The 16161-nt window shown below is 41.2% G+C and overlaps 1 protein-coding gene across 2 annotated transcripts in view; it reads right to left on the minus strand.

Annotated features, from left to right (window-relative positions):
• mpp7a (membrane palmitoylated protein 7a) overlaps positions 1-16161 on the minus strand; it is a 133951-nt gene that overhangs the window by 115394 nt on the left and 2396 nt on the right. The gene's annotated exons all lie outside the window — the stretch shown is intronic.

The following is a 16161-nucleotide window of genomic DNA, read 5'->3' on the forward strand; positions in this document are numbered from 1 at the left end:
ATGTTCTTCTATTGTTGTCAAGCATGTGTGAGAGAGTGTGTGAGTACTCGTAAATAATCCTTTCAGCACATCACATTATCCCTGAGAGGCTGACATCGACACACACAGAAGGGATGGATCTACAGCATGGATCATGACAATTCAGTGTCATAATATATACAGACAACTTCACCATAATGTCAGCGATCCTCACCTCCCCAATTACCAACCCACACAGGTCAACCTGCGGCCAAATACTCGGGAAGTGTGTTTATGAGGATGTGTGCGTGTGCATGGGGCTGCTGAACCTTCCGTTTTACCAAATCTCCTTTACTCCGATTGCTCGACCTGATAGGGACCCTTCACAGCAGCCATTAAAAAAATCATAAAACTCTGTGGTTTTCCCTGTGATTACACATGCATTGTACTCGCATACTCATGCACGACGTCTGTATGAAGCAATGCCAACTGAAACGAGCTCAGTAAACTCATCGTGACCCTTGTGTCGCTCATCTTCCACTCTGCTGCCTCAAGTTCGGGGTGAATTTTATTTTAGTTTGGAAAGGGGAAGGGAGGGGCAGCGATCTCAAATGTGTCCTGCAGTACAGTGTAATTAGTCGCAGATTATCCTCCTTCAATTAAAGGGACTGACGAGGAGGCGAGCGGGGCCCAGTGGTAAAACTTGAGTCTGTTTTTTTGAGTCAGAGGAGCTTTGGAATCGGGTTGCGGGGTAAGGAGGGTAAGCTAAAGTGATGATGGGGTTGATAGTGACTCTGTATGTGTGTGTCCCTGTCTAGCCACAGAGTCCTGCCCTCCTGGTTCATGATTAGATAAGTGTTAAGCAGTAACTCTAGGTGCTCTGGGGGTGATTACAACATGATCCGGATATCTATTTAGCTCCACGGCATTCGATCCATTTTATTCATACTTTGAATAAAGTTCAAGAAGAAAGAAGCATGGTTGATTTTGCATCACATCAATGTGTCTTTGTGCAAGTTTTGTGTGCCAGATGTAAAATCAATTCATAAACTTTTTTGGAAGCAGAGTAACATCGCTCAGGTAATGGCTTGTAAAAACAGGTCTGTTTGCAGCCGGTTATAACGGCCACAAAAATGCTTTAGCAGTAATTTTTAGTGCCTGTTGTGATTGAAGAAAAGAGTAAAATGTGGTAAGGTACAGGGGATAAACATGTAGTTTGTACATGAAAATGAAGAACTATTGACTATTTGACACTAACTATTTGGTTAGTACTCCTCATGCCGATGAAAAGCCAAATAACTAAATAAATCCTCCAGCATAAAGGATGGCATTTGTTTAGTCATAATTACTATCACTCTGGACCACCAAGGGCCACCAAAACAATGCAGAATGTTTCATCATAAGTCTCTCTTTCCTGTGTTTGCACTGAATCGGTTGCTGCTGGTAATCTAACAATCTTAAGAATGAGAACGGAACCAACACCAGGCAAGTTACTACATGCAATTAGCAGTTAGACTCTGAGACACCGTGGGGTTTAGGGAGAAAGACAAACAGAGGTATTTACAGAGAGATCGGTGGAGGTGCCTGTACAGTAAAGTCGTTCAACTGCTCTCTGCTGCTGGGAAAGTGTGTGTACTGAATTCACTTGAGACTGGGAATGGAAAAAAGAACAGGATGATCCACCAACAAAGGACAGGAAATGAATTATCTGTCTGCTGAATTACTGTGTCAGGAGGCCTTCTATTTTGGCTCTCGGTCAGTTCCTTTTACCAATTAACACATTCCTCCACCCTGCTATGCAGAACGTGAACATATTAGTCTGATAACTGAAAACAAGGGTGGGTGTAGCCACATTTCCTGGTACCCCGAATAATTTTGCATGGGGTCTGGTTGCTAGGAAAAGGGGAGTAGGGATGAAGTGGGGAGGGGGCATGAAGAACAATGCCTCAATTGAGTATCAGAGTCTGGCGCCCCAAGCTCTAAATGTGACTCACCTCATTTAAATACCATAAGTCTTTAGGTGACTGAGGTGTAACAATGCAATGATAAGGGTCATCAAGGAACTTTACACCACAATGGATCAATGTGTCACCAATGTGTGTAATTCTGCTCGTATTAAAGATTCAGTTGTATTAACTGTTCCTGTAATTGAGGTAATTGCCTGCAGCTCCTCTCAGTTTTTTGTGCCCTCCTCTGTCAAATGCATCAGATGCTGGTGTGTCGTGAGCTGAAAGGCATTTTGTCCAGCCAGTAATGATCCCTATAGTCTACTAAAGCCTTTCGAAGTGGCTAAGCAGCACCTGTCAGCAGCTCGATAATCATATGCACACGGCGGAAGAGTATCCAACACACGCCTCTCCATTAATTCTCTCCGTCTCCCCACTCTGAAGCACTCTCATCTCCACTCTCCTCCACATTCCAAAACACACACAATGACATACAGCACTTCCTCCTCCTCCTCCTCTTGAGCAGTATGGTATCACTTTCCAACACAGCCTGCCTCTCATCCCCTGCTGCTTTGCCAGTGAAAACAGAGATATGTGGAGGCCGCTTGCTCAGCCTGGAATAAAGAAAGCAAAAGTCTCTAAAAGATAAAATCAACAGGAAGATTTTTTTCCCTACAGTGTATATACAGGAAAGGCACAGTGGCACAACAAGAGAATTGTGTGACTGAGTTAAAACTCCACCTTTCAAGTGCTTGAACTGGTTAGGTTACAAGGTCAGCAGGTTATGTTCTTTGGAAGGGAACAGGTCAAAATAATTAAGGTGGAACTTCCATAACACATAACGTCTTCTTTCTCTGGTATGTGTTAGAATAGCGGTAATTCTGCCGTTCTGATGCCAACATCAGCAAAATAAATTTTGTTGAACTTTACTGTTGTGTCACTGTTTTTCTCGACCTCATTCTGTGCAGAAGCTTTACATCGCTGAAACCAGTTTTTGGGCCCAACGGGGAAACTAGAGGCTCTGCACAATTCAGGAAGGAACCAACTGCTTCGCGAACACTGCAAATGTTAAACAAACATCTAAAGCAACTAAAGCACTTTTGGACGTGAACTGATGTCAGCTTGCTAAAACAGGAGAGAGAACAACAGAGTAAGCTCGCTCTTCTACGAAAACTTCACCCACACATTTGCAATCCACATTTCCCAGATATCCAACTGTAACTAGGGAGTAGCCATCACTGTAACACACTGATACTGCCGGAATTTTTTTAAATAACATATTCTTGGAAATCCCCTCATCCTCTGGCCATGTAACCCCAGATAGCTCTTAAAAAAGTCAGTGGAGGAGTACCTGGCTGCTATCAACAGAGTAAGTGAGGTAATGCAGGGTTGAGAAACGATGACCGAGCAGTGAACTTTGAGGGTTAAAATTGTGCTTATCCCATAAGACTGTGATGGCAATATAGACAAATAAATACTGTACTCATGCAACGCATAGACACACATTCTCAAACTCTGAACTGGTGTGGCTGGGATGGCTAGCGCTACCAGTGATAATCCTTATTTCTGTGAATGGTGCCCGCACTGAAACACTGTGATACCTCATCCACTTTTGCACTTTACACTGGCAGCTGTCTATATCACACAGACCCAGGCCCTATTAGGCATCGTTGACCATAAAACAACTGTTAGGGATGAATAATAATTTTCGTGTAACAGTATTGAACATCAATTCCTCAAAAGTGGGAGAAAAAAAACGCAGCACAATGTCTTATTTTTATTGATCCTTGAAGGGGAAATTCCTTTTTGCATTTTTGGGTCACTACACATACACTAATGTGACTGACAGAATAGAGCAAACTGATTGCTTAGACATATCTATTTGTTGAGAACTTTTGTGTTTGCTCTTCAACCCGGCTGCAGCTTTGAGATGACGTTGTCGGGATAAATTAAATATTCAGTGTTGTACTGTCAGATGTCAATCATAAGTGGTATTAAGTCTTCTAGAATTCTGGCCAATCAGTCCTATTTATAACCTTAAGGTTTTTTTCCTTTAAAATTTGCTTTCTGACGGTATAGTTTTCTAAATTAGACTCTGAATGAAAATTAATTTAGTGTTTCACTTAAAAACCCGTTAACAGTTTGTAATTCCCTCCCAAGAACAACTGCAGCTATTACCTGGCAATTCTTGCACAAAACATCACTTTGTATCATATGACAAGATAATGAAGCACCACATTATGACGAAAATACATACATGTGCCTTTGCATGAATGCAAATGTTATTACAAGGGTATGCACATCATCTTAGAGGCATTCAAACTTCCGTCAGCTCTTATCTGTCTCCTCAGCGCTCCCAAACAAAGCCACAGCGGGCTACAACAGCTGACTCTCCACACCTGTGTCAGGAAGAACTGAGCCGATGATTGACATAAGGGTACAAGGGAATGACGAAAGCCTCAGGCCTTTTCTGTCACCATCTCCCTCCACCTCCATCCTGCTCTTCCGCCATTGCTTTGAAGATGAGACATTAACTGATATGACTCACTTGGTCACAGGTTCCTGTGTGCCTCTATAGCTGCTTCCGCACATGCACTGCAAACCCGAACTTGTCTAGACATTACCCAGAGGAGCTGTCTGGGTGAATGTAAATGTCGGAATCAGTTGAACCGGACAATAAACAGCCTTTACCCTGCTAGTTCCCTAATAAGAGTCGCGTAATGTAATGTAATGCCACAGCGAGCGCGTGGGCATGTTGATGGCGTTTTCTATCCCACCTCCTGCACGCTCTAACCAGGCGCCACCCTTCGCCTAAACCAAATGGAGTGCTTCCAGTAGGTGAGAACGCAGCTGACACAGACAATCTCCGGTCGTGTTCTACATGTGTGAGAGGGCAGCTCCGGAAAATGCCCGGACCTAATTCTCCAGACATTATCCGGAGTTCATATGTGGAAATTGCCTGGAAAACTGCTAATGTGTAAGTGTACACAATGTAACTTCAGGTCTGGGATGGTTGTGATACACTTATACACCACAGTTTCAGACCAGAAATAATATTCACGTTGCGTCACATTAACTTCAGCTGCTAGAGATGTTATTTTCACATCTCACCTCTGCCAACAACCGTTGTTTTCTCTTAACACACTGCAATTATATTTGCCATCCAGAGCTGTCAGGTGTTATATATAAATGAATCCAGTTAAGTTTCTTTAACACATCCAAAGTAGACACAATTCAATCAAGTTTTATTATGTGAAAGGTTATTTCTTCGCACCTAAATGCGCAACCACAATCCTAAGCAATAGTAGAGAGAGGTCTCTCACGGTCTACCCAACAGACACATAAGAGGAGAGAAATGTAAGGTTCACTCTTTCACTATGATTAGTGATACTCACCAGACAATCAGAGCTACTGAGGGAGGTTTGCCATCCCATATTTTGCCACTTTAAAAGAGATGACAATATATCATATCAGTTAAATTTGTTCATTACTTTAGAAGGACAGAAGAACTTACAAATTTCCCAAATTTTCACCTGTAAACTCGACCATTTGCGTAAGATGGGCCGTATGGTGTTACTGTGTGGTAATGCAAAACATGCACCTACTGGGCTTATTTAAGTGTAGCATAGTCAAAACCTGCAATAGAAGATGCCTGGTAGACACCTGCATCATTAGCAGATTTGTCACACCGGTGCAAGTAAAATATCTGGTTAATTTCAGGAAAGTCTGATTGCTGAGTAGATGGGGATGTTTTACTTTAAACAGAATCCTCACACACTAAATTGCACAAAAGAATAGTTTGTCTGTTGGCATTTACTCTTATTTACACACATGACAGAGACATGTTCTTCCATACCTGTGTGCTTCACTCTACAACCATCTATCCACATCTAATGAAAAACTACTATGAGTGGACAGGTACTCAGACAAATCTGTTTACAAAGTTTACCCATTTATGTGTTGCATGCAAGCAAGGCTCTTCATCACTGTTGGTATAAGACTCACGTCCTTACTGTGTTTATTCAAGACCAGATTAAAACCAGTTCACCTGAGGCGACACTTGGACATTCCTTTCCACCATCTTTGTCTCAAAGTGGTTTCTCCGTCCAAAGCGATGTTGCCGGCTGATAGGTTTAGGATTATATTAAATATATATTCCTCTAGGAACGTACAAGGCTAGGCTGGTGGTGGTACGAGAATTCATGTTCCAACATACCGGAAAGATGACCTAACTAGTTAAGATCAACTTTTAAATAAACCCATGACACATACCAACCTACAGAGGATTAATCTTATTGGGTTACAATGTAAAATGATATGTCAGTGGTACAGTCCAGTTGCTGAGCTCACTGATTATTAGTTCCTCTCTCCTGCTGAAGTTGTGCTACTCAGCAAAATCAGCTGCTGTTTGTTTGGAACACAATTTGTGCTGTGTAGGGGCATGACAGTTGAGAACCATCACTAAGTAGGCTAACACAGTAAACTGGTTTGAAACCCAAGCCTAGGATAGCTAGCTGACCTCTTGGCTTTACCTTTGACCCCTCTCTGTCTGCTGATTAGACAAAATGGGGTATCCTGTAACTGTGTAGCAGAAGAACACCAGTGGAGACATTTTTGTTTAATAAAGTTACACTTGGATTTCAGGATAAGCTGGTGCAAGGGATCTAATCTTTATGCTTTCACACGGTATTTTCAACTCCAGGTTGGTTTTGACCTTGAAATGGTCTACACAGACCTACGTAATGCTGTACCATTGCTTCTCTCTCTGTGAACAGTTACATCATCATCGAGGCTTACGCCTGTCTTGTGTGTATGACAAACACACTTTTCCAATAACAACAAGTTTTCTGCCAACAGAAATCTCTCATTAATTAGGTAAAGAGAGGACTTTCAATCAACTTTTCCATCATCATCTCCCTCCAACCCCATCCACCCCTCGTAGGATCTGATCATTTTTGCAACATAAGCACCTCTTCCACCATTGCTCTGAAGATGAGACATTAGCTGATGTGATTTACTGCAAATTGACTTGGTCACAGGCTTCTGTGTGTAAGTGTACACAATGTAACTTCAGGCCTGGGATGGTTGTGATACACTTATACACCAAAGTTTCAGACCAGAAATAATATTCACGTTGCATCTGTGTACACATATTAACTTCAGGTGCTAGAGATGTTATTTTTACATCTCACCTCTGCCAACAATCGTTGTTTTCTCTTAACACACTGCACTTGTATTTGCCATCCGGAGCCGTCAGGTGTTATAGAAACCAATCCAGTTGAGTTTATCTAACACACCCTAAGCAGATGCAAGACAATGAAGTTTTATTATGTGAATGATTATTTCTTTGCACCTAAATGTGGAACCACGATCCACTGTTTTTGAATGTTTAAAGACAGTCCAGGAAAAAGCCAGGTAATGTGAGAGTAAGCTTGGTTTAACAAAGCCACTGTGATCTGCTCTGTCCCTATCTAAAGCTTAACATGCATATTATTTTCTTCTCTTGTGGGTAGTAGCAGCCAGGGCCTTTCCAGGACACATACAGGAAGGACCAGGAGTTTATAAGAACTAATCTGAAGAGCTGAATTTCAAAATACAATATCTTTATTTAGAGATTAAATTTTAACTTTATATTTGCAAGTCAAGGCTTAAAAAATGCACAACTGGAATGCAGTGTATTGGCTAAAATATCTTACCTTTCTAAAGTAAGAATCTTTTCTTCCTCACACGGTCCTTGAATCTTTAACCTTTGCTGACCTTGTGACTAGTGTTGCTATATTAAGCCAGCTCACAGCATGATCCTGTGACACTGACTAATGATGACACTTTACATGAGACTGTTTCCTCTGCAGGCTCTTGTCAGATCAACAGCCAAAGGTTTGTAGTAGCTGATTTAAAAAAAAAAAAAAAAAAAAGAAAGAAATAAGAATATGGTCTCCCAGCAAGTTAACATTGAAAACTTGAAACTGACCCTTTAAATATTGCACATTTGTTAATATCCTTCTCCTGCAGATCTGAATTCGCAGTCCACTGGTACTGGTATTAAATAAGCACTCTGTTCCACAGCGGCCCACTGGCACACAATACTCCTCTGTTCACTGGATGCCAAATGGTCAAGTCATCTATCTTGGCCTTTCTGTATCTGGCTTTCCCTGACGGTGACAGAAGCCGCTGATGGTCAGTCAGATTAGCATCCAGCCGCTGAAGGGACAACTTCAAAACAGACAAAGAAAGGGCTGCTTTGTCTCTATCTGGTGCCGACGACCCCGGAAATAAGAGAGGAAACTGGGTGTATAGAAAAAGCATTGCAAGAGCCATTACAATGGCCAACTGTGAGAGCCTGGGTTTGGAGGAGAACCACAGTACCAATGTTGCAGCATCTTGGTAGTTATTATGTCATAAATCACATCAGACCTCTTAAAATAGACATCTAAACTATTTTAAGAAAAATTAATAGTCTATTACTTCAATAATCATTTAGACTTGCATCGTTAACCTCGACTACTCAATTGGATTGAACACTTTAGAAATTAAGACCGGTCTATATTGCAGGTGCTATAGGTTTTGATTTATCCAGTAACATGTCAATCCAGGAGCAAACCTACTCTTTATTAACCCCCGTAAAGCAATCATGCTTTTGTGCCATAGTGTGACAATAGTCTACTTGATGACTGGTTTGAGAGAAGAATTCAAAATTTCATAGATCTGTTTATAGACAACGTGTTTCAACCCTGTGAGTAACTACAAAAGTAAATATAATTTGCCTCAGTCACACTTTTTAAAATATTTACAAGTGTAAAGCCTTGTTAAGCAAAATAATGACTGGGCTCCAAAACAATCAATTATGGACTTTCTTTTTTTTTTTAAAGATCTACTTGTCATATCTGCTATATATGAACAACTATCTCAGCTAACGTGTGCAGAAACTATGCCTACACCTGAACCTTACTTTATTTTGAATAATTTAGATTTAGAAAAATAAAATATTCATTGAGACAACAGGAGGATAAATTCTATAAACTATTGTTACCTATTATAAATCACTTTAATCAAGCCAGAAACTGAAATATGCAAAATATTAATAATATTTGAGTACTCTTGTTAAGTCCTCTTGATTATGGGGACACAATACTGATAGACCCTCTAAAGTTATACCAACTTTTTTTCGTATTCTTTCTTTTCATGGACAAGGGTAGTGGATGCCCTCTCTCGCTCTCCTTTTTTCTTATTGGAATTTTATTTTATTTACTTATCTTAAATTGTAAAGAATTATTTAATGAATTATATGGTTTCAACACCTCCTGCCTAGTGTATAATTGTATGTATTTTGTCTATCACAGTTACGTATTTTGTATTATCTATTGGGTTTTCCACGTTGTAATTGTTAAAAAAAAAAATTAAAGGAAAAAACACCATACAAACAAAACATTTCAGTCCATCAAAGCCATAGTCCTATAATGTACTATGCACTATAAACAAACTCTGTGACCCAGTGAACCTACAAAGCAAACCCCAACTCCACCCTGCGGAGTCCGTCTATTCAAACACTATTCAAATCCAAACTTACTCTGCAGACTACATGATGGTACAGTCACCATCATTGCGGACAAAGTAAACTACTCCTACGCACACTGCTGCATGAACACCACATGCCTTCTGTTATCAAAACCTGACAACCCAAAGCAAACTATAAATATCACACTTTAATTTCACCAGATCCAAAAACTTCCATATGGTTACCTAGCAATTAGTGGTGAGCTAACAGCTAAGTTAGGAGAGAAGCCTGTCCTTTGATATAGGACAGGCTTCTGATAGGCAGCAGAGGACGATTACAGCTGTTTTAAATCTTGAATAAAGGGCAAATACCAAATTACATCTGTGGCAACGTTAAACTCAAATTATGGCAGCTTCTCGTGTTGATTTTGTATTATCTTTTGGACATTTTACCTCCAATCTGGCAAAACGGATTGCTATTAACTGGCAACTGGCATCTACATGGGTGGATGTTTACCAAAGGAAACGTTCGTTACTTCAAATAAAATATAAACAACGTGATATAAGCTAGTCGCAGTTCGGGTGTGGTGGCTGAGAGAGCCCATCGCACCAAAATTTAAGAAAAAACATGCAAATAGAAAAAAAAAAATCAACTACATGAAGAAAATATCTTCACCTATTTGACAACACATACACTATGTGACATTTGGAAATACAGAAGACACAAGCATGCAACAACACAAGGAACATATCCAACATAAAGAAACACAATGGAAATATAGTAAACACAGGCAAACAGAACTTTTCTGAGAGTCATACTTTCTGGGGGATGTTAAAGACTGATGAACACGCCCAGACATGCAATATACTTAATCCATTCATCACTGATGATGAAAAATGTGCTAATAATGTTGTCTTCTACTGTATGATAACTACTGTAACAATAAGACCTTTTAATCGTCACAGTAGGAAAAGCACAAGTGCAAATAATGCAGTTAATGATGGCTGAAATCCATTTAGCCGTTTCAGTGTCCAGGTTGTGCTACTTTGTATGGTGGCACAGTTGCACACTGTCACGGCTCACTGGGACACTTGAATAGAACAGAGCCATTGTTATTGTTATTAATAACGTCCCTGCTTCTCCTGCAATGACAAGTCAAAGTGTCTGCTCACTCATGAATTATGTGGCCTTTAATGTGTGGTGCCACACAGCACAGTGTTTTAAACCTAGTGTGAAATTTTTTTTTAAAAATTGAACATTTTCCCTTTCATTAGCAAGGAGTGCTCTGTTTCAGGTGAACCGGAGCAGCTCCACAATAAAACAATGGAGGAAACTATGATGTAGATATTGGCAGTAAATCTAGCAATAAAAAAAAAAAACTCTGGCTTAATTTTAACCTAGGGAAGTTTTGCTGAATGCTGTGGCCACAAGTGACAATTAAAAGTTAACTGTAAATGCTAAAACAGTTCAACAGTAGCTCAAGTATATAAAATCTTAAAGTCAGTGAACTGACTCAGTAACATCACTTACACAGCAATATATATCTAAAGTTTGCCAACATTAGATAATATTAGCCACCATAAGTTACTGGTCATACTGGACCAAATAATGCTGTAAAGGCAAACCCTTGAGTGTGTTGATCATGGGTGAGATATATCGCTAATGAGTTAAACTTCTCATTTACAAGTAAGTAAGTAAGTAAGTAAAGCTTTTATTTATATAACACTTTTCAAAACAGAGTTACAAAGTGCTTCACGAGGTGCACATTAAAAAAAATACGATGACAAAAGCATATGTATACATTATTCAATCAAAGACAAGAAAAAATATTAAAAGAATTAAACTAAGAAAAAAATCAGGGAAGAAAGCTTCAAAAAAACGCCTCTGAGAAAGGGCACTGTGGGTCTTGAGATGAGATTTAAAACACTCAACTGAGTTGGCAGACCTGACCCCGAGAGGGAGACTGTTCCATAACCTGGGGGCCAGGAGAGCAAAAGCTCGGTCACCACAGGTCTTGAACTTTGAGCATGGCACAACCAGAAGCCCTTGTCCTGATGACCTCGCAGGCCTAAGGGATTTATATGAGGTCAGTGATTCACTGATATATGGTGGCGCCAAGTTGTGCAAGGCCTTAAAAGCAATTAGGAGGATTATGTAATCAATCCTGATATGAAAACAATGCACAGTCTTAGTTGGCAGTTGTGCAGCTGAGTTTTGAATCAACTGTAAGCGCGCTACTGCATCTTGACTTAAACAAGAATACAGTGCAGTGGGTTAAGCTACATCTGCCACCATCTTCCAGTAAGAAGAAATGCTTAGCCTTATTCTTTCCACCAGATCTGACAAAACCTTACTCGGTCACTTGTAATGCTTGACTAACACAACTAGGGTTACAGCTGAATGACTGAGACACTAAACCAACCAGTTAGTGGACAGGTAAGAAATGACTAACATGGGGGAGGATAATGGGTGGTTTCAAACAAAAGTAACTTGATTAACAGGGCACAGAGTATAGCACACAGACTCTCATTGGTTTGGATAGCACACAGTCCTGTCTCCTTGCCTACCATCATCCAGGCTGAATAGTTTTAATCACATAGGCCACGCCATCAAAGACTGAAGATTGCACAGTTAATTATTCTAATAAGCTGGTTTGAAGGGGTTCTCACAGTCAAATTGCCTTAATTGCATTTAATGAGTAATGAGGGAATAGGCACAGACTGGGTCTACGCTGGTCGTAAGATGAATGGATACCTGTCTGATACATGCACATACAAACATACACACAGAGGCCTGAGAACACCTTTTCAAGTTCTAAAACAAAAGGGTGCATTCACACATATGCACACAGACCTCCTTTTGCCAATCATCTACGTGTTGTGGAGTGTAGTAGAGAGGTGAATAAGGGGCCGAGAAGTTAACAGGCAAATGAAAACTCAGCCTTGGGGGGCCTGCAGCCAGAAGGAGGTAGCAGGAAACACAGCAAAAAGCGTACAGAGCTACAGATGACACTACTTGAGACGCACCACGCACAATGGGGGGGATTTAGCTCGTGAAAGCCTGTGCTGCTGTCTGGAAGGTGTCCTTGCCAACTTAGAGAAAACAGGCAGCTAGCGAAAACCCTCGAGCTAATCAGCACTATTCTGATGGGCTCAAGTCCTCAGTAAAATCCCCACCCGCTGTCACAAAGAACCCAGTATAGCAAATTACTCAGGCTTCCCTATTTCTTCCTCCTGTCTCCTGCCAGTCATCAAATCAATGCTTGCACCACTGCATGCTCATGGGTGGAATACATGAGTGGACCCAGGAAACGAAGCATGATATAATTAAATGCAGCCATCCACTGAGTAAATGTGTGTAAATGACATTAGCTTTACAAGATTACAAACTATCAGAGAGGTAATCAACACTTTACCATCTGAGCTTTCTCTCCTTGTCGCATTTGATATCAAACATTGCTGCAGCTCACAAGCCAGGAGGAGTCATGTGGTGAAAGTAGGATACACCAAGGTAGCAGAAGAAAGAAGAAGGGAGCTTATGTAGGTCAAACAAGCAAAACAAGATCCAACATTAGGTCCCTATTCTCTCCTGAATGTCACTTTTCATTTGACCATTAGACTTCTATTACTTGATATAAGCAAAGGGTCTCACAGCAACAAGGAGCAGGTGGTGGCGACATCAGCGTGAAATGTATGTGTTACAACATAACTGTGTTTTTGTTTCCCTTAGATGAAGTACAGTCTATATCTTATGCGGCATGGTCAAGTTACTGTTGCTGTCATCTTTAGAGATTAAGGCAAAGGAAGGCAAACACCAGTCACAGGACCAGTGTATGGTAACCATGCTCCACGAGCACTCCGAAATTTCAACACACGCTACATGAATATTGCAACCATTTGGTCCATTAATACAGCATCGGATACTCGTCGCTGACAAGTGTCGTAGATCGTGTCATGCTGATGGTGCAAACCTGAGGCTGTGGAGTCAAGTGGCAACCTCGGCAAGTAGTTATTTGCTCAGTTCCTTGTGTTCAAATCTACACCATTTTACATTAATTCAGAGAATTCCTTGAGTCAAATTTCCATCACCGTGAGCATACAACAGTAGCATAGCTACTAAGGATTCGGAACTGTAAAAATCCTCTACGGTTGCTGTGATTTACCCGACAGAGCCACAAACACGTATACACAGCTTGGCCTATTTCAGTTATGTTCACTCCACATGTGTTGAATTATTCACAGGGCTGCCACATAGGGAAAAGGCATAGTAATGCAGGAGGCAGGAGCCACGCATGGAAAACACTCATAAATGAAACAACACTTGACAAATAAGCTTGACAGTCAAGTAAACCTACCGCCTCGCTATGTGAGGCTATAGTCTTCGCTGACTACTGACAATGGATTACAAGCTGTTACAGGCATACAGTATGCCTCCACTTCATTGTGCAGCAATTCCTTTTAAACAATGTTTTGGATTTAACAGCGGATTTAAAAAACCATACAAACATCTAATTTGCAAGCATATAATCAAGGCATTTTTGGTATACAATATTTCCACAGCAAGAGCTCGCAGTACAAGTTCATTAGCCCAAGGCTAATATTGAACATGTGCAAACCATGCTTTTAGGCTACAGGTTTAGCTGAATAAGAAGAGCACTGTTCTTGGCAACTGAAGCACTGCACTCCTTAACAGTAAATATCTTAAAACAGGAACAAACAGTGTCCCACAACAAAACACCACACTTTCTGACCCCTCACATCTAGATCTATATACAGCAACACATAATAGCTTAACCTTCTCTCTGAGGGTTCAGGGTCTGACTTGCTTTCCCACCACCGTTCACTTAGTCTCCCTGCTTTCGCCATTAAAAAACGGCCCACAGGGAGTCAAGAGGGCAGCATGCCTGCACGGTGGGCATAGCGTTTTATGTACACAAGCTGGAATATAACACAGCCAGCGTCGGTGTCTGATGGCTGGCATCTGCTGGGTGTGCTCATTCCAGCACAGCACTGCAGAGACTTAGGTGTTGCTGAGAGAAACCCTACACCTCTGTAGGACGGGCAGGGGCAAAACAACACAGCATCGCTACTAGTGATGCTCATCACCTGTGACCCCGCCAGAGACCCTGCCAAGTACATCACTTTAAGCTCTTTGTCTGAGATCAGCAGCGCAGCAAGAGGCTCACGAGTCCATAGCGGACTTGCGATAGAGATTAGTGATACCATGGAGTAAGATAGTGATTAAGCGTGGATATAGGGGTGGATGGATAAATAGATGGATGAAAGGAATGAGCGACACGTGGGTGGTTTGATGAGTAACAAAGAATTAAAGAACAGTTTGATGAATGGACGGGTGAGTGGATGGAAAGACAGCTGTGTCAGTGGGCCTAAAGATGGTTGGATGGCCATACGAATGTCTTGCCCTATGTTTATATACTGCTCAGTCCACCAGAAGTGTGACTATGAGTTCCTCAGTTAGTGATAAGCCAAGGCAGATTGATTCAAAAATGATCTTTTCCTCTGAGAGCAGATTTTTTTTCTTGTGGTCCCTGGACGTTTGCTTTCATAAGCTTGACACGTTTTAGCTCTCAATTTCACAAAAAAAGACCACAACACTCTGCAAAAGTGTAATCATGGAAAAACGTTTAAGACTTCAGACAAAAATCCAGTAAGCAGTACAAAAATGTTTTGATCAGTCTGTCTTCGGCCTTAAAACTGGATTAAGCTACAGCAACAACATACTTGTATTCATATTTCATATGTTACCAAGTTTAGCTGTGGCTGTTAGTAAAGTAGGTTCACCTCAATATGTCAAGAGGCAGCACTCAGAGATCCGAGCTCAGAAACCATTCAGCGCTTGACGAAGAGGCAGTGAACTCATTACAAGCCAAGGCTGTTGAAACAGAGTCAGTATTAAGAGTGGCCAAAGCAATCTGACAGCCTCTCTTTACATTCTCTGGCTGCTTTAGTCTTTTCCTTCACTTCAGTACCAGAATGACTGCATTCCTTTACTGGCAAGTTTCTCAGCTTGCTGACATACTGTATACCACAGTACTGAATAAATTTACCGCTTTGCAAAAAAAAAAAAAATCAAAAAAAAAATCAAAAATATAAATTTTAATTTTGCCCACAGTCAACAGGCGGTTGCAGTGATAAGAACAGTTACTTATTGCTTATTCTTGCAAAGGACTTAAAATAAATGCTCCATTTAGCTCCGGTTACCTTTAAGATAAATGATTCTTGGTACTGAGTAAGTAGACGAGGTGACTGAAATTACGTTTTCTCTTCAGAGAAGGCAATTTCCTGTGAATCCGAGTTAGCTGATAGTGATCCAAACTAATGCTTGGATTAAGAGTCTTAAGCCGCTGTGTCCTGCCCACCCATAAGCTCCAAGAAAATAGCCTTGCTGCTGACGAGCAGTGATGGAAGTCAATTCTCGGCTTTGTCCCTGGCCATGAACAGCGCAGTGGCCTGCTGATAGGTTTCTCATCAACACTAGCCAGGCGGTTGCAATGACAGGGAGCGTTTGTCTCAATCAGCAGGTTGCTCAGATTCCTTCTAGGAGTTGAGCCCTGCACACATAGCATTCTCAGTTCCCACACGTCCCTCCCCCTACTCGATGACCCGTCACGCCAGGAACAAAACCTCGGGAATGTGAGCTATGTGGAGCTGCAGCTCTGAGACACCTGTTCAGACAACCAACACAGGGCAAAGCCTCCTACGCTGTGCCTTGTCTGAGCCGCCGCATCCGACCCCACTCTGA

This window comes from Xiphias gladius, chromosome 5, assembly GCF_016859285.1.
Source record: "Xiphias gladius isolate SHS-SW01 ecotype Sanya breed wild chromosome 5, ASM1685928v1, whole genome shotgun sequence".
NCBI lineage: Eukaryota > Metazoa > Chordata > Actinopteri > Istiophoriformes > Xiphiidae > Xiphias > Xiphias gladius.